The 3,944-nt window shown below is 34.0% G+C and overlaps 1 protein-coding gene across 5 annotated transcripts in view; it reads left to right on the top strand.

Annotated features, from left to right (window-relative positions):
- Positions 1–3,944, top strand: part of LOC106465917 (septin-7-like) — a 69,335-nt gene that overhangs the window by 5,261 nt on the left and 60,130 nt on the right. The window contains exon 1 of one of the 5 annotated variants that reach the window (XM_022393862.1): positions 972–1,005. The exons of the other annotated variants lie outside the window; for them this stretch is intronic. The gene's annotated coding sequence lies outside the window, so the exon portion shown is untranslated. Of the gene's footprint in view, positions 1–971; positions 1,006–3,944 lie in introns of those variants that run through there. 5 annotated transcript variants of the gene reach the window in all.

Raw genomic sequence — 3,944 nt, 5'->3', positions numbered from 1 at the left:
GTACTTTACTACGGTTGGTACTTAGTTTTTTTTTTTTTGCTCGGATCACGTTTTATTTTTTTATAACTAAACCAATTATTGACTGTAACTTTCAGTACCGCGTTAGTTGCCACAAGGATTAGGCCTAACTTCGACACTCGGCCGAGTATTACCGGGTAGTCCAATACCCGGTCGGGGACGAATATCTGGCCGGGTACCCGTGCACCCCTAGTAATAACATTTAACATAAGATTTCTTTTGTTCACGCTTTTTATAGATATTTGGTATTTCTCTGCTATTTTCTTTCTAATTTAGCTAAGAAGTAAAAGTTCACATTTGAGAAAAAAACACTTGTACAGACAAAATTTATATTTGATAAAGCACTGACATCTAAGTATAATTCAGACTTAAAAACTGATTCGTCACTATAGCATTAATTCTGTAGTTTAATTTCATGTCATTCAGTCAGTGCAATTTGAAAATTAGGTTGGAAATCTTTCTTTTGTTCTTGTATTGTGGACATGGTGTATTTCGAGCTAACAACAGTATCACTGGAATTATAAGACGTCTAAGTTAAAATGAAAATTTTGTTTGACCGTAATTTCAAAACGAAATCTGTAACTAACAAAACTTGCAATTTTACTCTGTCAGAGTTAATTGAAGTTATTCAACTTAATTTCTTGCAGTTCTTTGTTTAAATAAATGTTTTGACCAAAGTAATGGACACTATACATACATATAAAGTCTAGCAGAAATTTTTGTTTTAGATTTTATAGTATTTGTTTTCTTATTTCCGCTCGGCGCGACGTGCAGAAGATGATGTTTTAAATTTGTCTGTTGATTTTGTTTTGTTGCTTTATAGCAACGCCACGGCGAAGAAATGGTTTCAAGTTTCGAAATTAATCTTCTAGATAAAAACATGGAGAAAAGGCTTCATTCAGGAAGATAAAAAAAGAGGTTGTAAATGAATTAAGAGTAAAAAAGAAGAAAAAAAACAACAAGCGACCAGATGTAAAGTCTGCATGGGTGAGTAAGGCAAGAAAGAAATGTGCAAGGTATATTTAATGTACCATTTAAGAAAGAGACAGAGAGGGAGGACGAGAATCGTGGCAATATGAACTTGGATTTTTCTATTCAAGTTTTTATGGAACATAATTGCTCATATTGTACAAAAAGTTTCATACCTTGACTTGTTGAGAACTACACTGAGCTTCGAGATATGTAGTATTATAAAATGTTCTGTGGAGCTTTGTGTCCGAGGGTGATAGTTTGTTCTAAGTTCCACTGAGTGTAAACAAATATGTTTTATAATTTGTATTATCGCTAAGTGTAGGGAGACTATTATAACTGGAAAGCTAGACAGCCTCAAAAACAGTAAAAAGGTCTGTGTAAAGAAACGTATATCAAGAAAACGTATTAAACACGTGTTGTGAAAGCTATTTTTAGGTCTTTAATAGATGTACTAGTTGGGGGACCGGGTGTGGCTTAGTAGTTAGCGTGCTGGCCTCTAAGTCCGATTATATTTTTCGTTTGCGACCCATTGCCACAAAAACTCGCACAGCACATTTTTTAACCACTCTGACCTCTTTTTAGATATTCTAACTTGAAGTACTATAACACTTACCAAAAGGCACATTTTGATCAGGCTCACACCTGGGATTTTACTTAATATCCCACAGTAAACAAAGGGTACGATATCATAATTACTGATGATTACATAACACAGAATTTCCTGTAGGTGTTCCTGGAATACTACTATCAGTCATCTGTTTCGGAAATACACTTCTGGAAGTATATGCAAGCTAAAACTCATGGGCGAAAATGTAACCCTGAATAAATTGCTAAAGTCTTATTTAAAAAAAAATTGAAATATTTAGCGAGAGTAGCATAGGTGTTACTTATATGTGCAAATTGTTGAAACGCATTTTTGACGAAAATAAACTATAAATTAAAGAGGCCAACATTCGCGGGTGGATGCAACATGTCTTCGCCACGCAATCCCAGCATGACCAATTTTGACACCAGAAAAATCGTGTTTGTCATTATGTGGAACGTATAAAAAAGTATCTTTGTATCAAATCCCACGTAAATTGTCAAAATATGGTGGAGTGATTGACCAAAAACTCCAAAATTATGCTTTTTTTATCGATACCCCGTAAAAAGACGAAAAATGGGCAAAACCAATTTTTTATGTCAATGTGTTGGGCACATGAAAATTTATATTTGTGCCAATTTCCATCTTGATTGCTCTAAATATGACCGCACAAGAACCAAAAATATACATTTTTGGGTAGTGTGACCTTTCACCTCATAAAATCCTTAAAAAAGGCTTAAATAAAAAAATAATAAGGTGTCTGGGCGTACTGGTCCAAGTATAACCCTACCAAGTTCAAGTCAGTCCACCAAGAAATAGAGGAATGGCGGTCGATTGGAAAGTACTTGGAAGAAGAAGAAACAACAGAAAAAAATAATGTCTCTCTCTCTCTCTCTCTGCGGAGACATGAAAAGTTATATATTAAATGTTAATATGTATTTTTATTAAATTTTCATTATTTACTTTTGTAATTTTGTTACAAATTGGTTGAGTAGCAATTCCTTTAAATTATTCAGTTCGTTAGAAGCAACCCTTAACTCTTTTCAAGTACCAACAGATCGCCGGACTAGCTCAAATGCTTAAATACAAGTTGCAAGCTACATTTCATTCTGTAAAAGTGGCACAGGAAATAATAACGTGTAGCTTTTATTTTTCACATTTATTTGTTCGTGGATTACTGTACATAGAAATTAGTATGTCAAAACGTGGTATAAAAACGAATGTTTTTTTATTTCGCAAAATGATAACAGTATATAACGACTAGGTTTTAACTGAATGTATATTAAGGTTGGCCATCGTGCAATAGAAAAATTGCGGAGTTTCACCGAAGTTGACTTATTGTACAATAACAATATACGCTGATAATTTTTAAAAAAATGCAATAAACTCACATTTTGCGGAAAGTTTTATACAAATGTGTACATTACAGAAAAATGTCGTAGATACAAACCTGGCTAATTATAAATCAATAAGATTAAGTATCTGCTAGTAAAAGCTTAATTTCCTAAATTTGAAACACCCTTATTTTACTTTACCATATTATTAAAACTTCACATTGTCCCGGTAGTTTACGAATTTACAACGCTAAATCCTGGGGTTCGATTCCCCGCGGCGGACACAGCTTAATGTGGCTTTGCTCAAAATCAAACCTAAAAAAGTAAACCTCAATCAAGACTTCAATAGAATCTGACCAAAATTGCATAAATTAAAAAAGAAGTTTATTTCATTTAAGTATTTGGTATTAACAAAAATAGATAACATTTAAAGGTAGTGTACAATAGGTAACTCAAAAAAGGATTTGCCCCCCAATGGCACAGCGGTTTGTCTGCGGACTTACAACGCTAGAATCCGGGTTTCGATACCCGTGGTGGGCAGAGCACAGATAGCCCATTGTGTAGCTTTGTGCTTAATTACAAACAAAACAAAAAGGGTTTAGATTTATTAGTAAAAAGGTTTACAAAATAAATAATTTAATGTTCGTAACACAGCTTGGGTGAAAAAAATGCAGTTATAACTATAGATTCTGAAAATTGAAAAATGGTCAAATTAATAGAAAGTGGATAAACATAACAGTTTTTAAACTTTGCAGAGCAGACTGGAGAACTGAAACCATGTTTACGAAAATAAAAACACCTCTAACACACTCCACACATTAAAAAAAAAGGTACCATTCAAACTCGACGTTTCAACTTAATTTGATTCCGGTTGACGTCGCTTGGCCGAAATGTTGATTTTTATTATTCTTTCTGTAAGGATTGCATATATATTGGGTCGAGGGTTCAAATCCCCGTAACACCGAGCATGTTCGCCCTTTCAGCCGTGGGGACGTTATAATGTGACAGTTAGTCCCACTATTCGTTAGGGAAAGGAC

The sequence above is a fragment of the Limulus polyphemus genome, unplaced genomic scaffold, assembly GCF_000517525.1.
Source record: "Limulus polyphemus unplaced genomic scaffold, Limulus_polyphemus-2.1.2 Scaffold2093, whole genome shotgun sequence".
NCBI classification, from domain to species: Eukaryota; Metazoa; Arthropoda; class Merostomata; order Xiphosura; family Limulidae; genus Limulus; species Limulus polyphemus.
The sequence above is the reverse complement of the archived record's forward strand: the minus strand, read 5'-3'. Positions and strand labels throughout refer to the sequence as shown.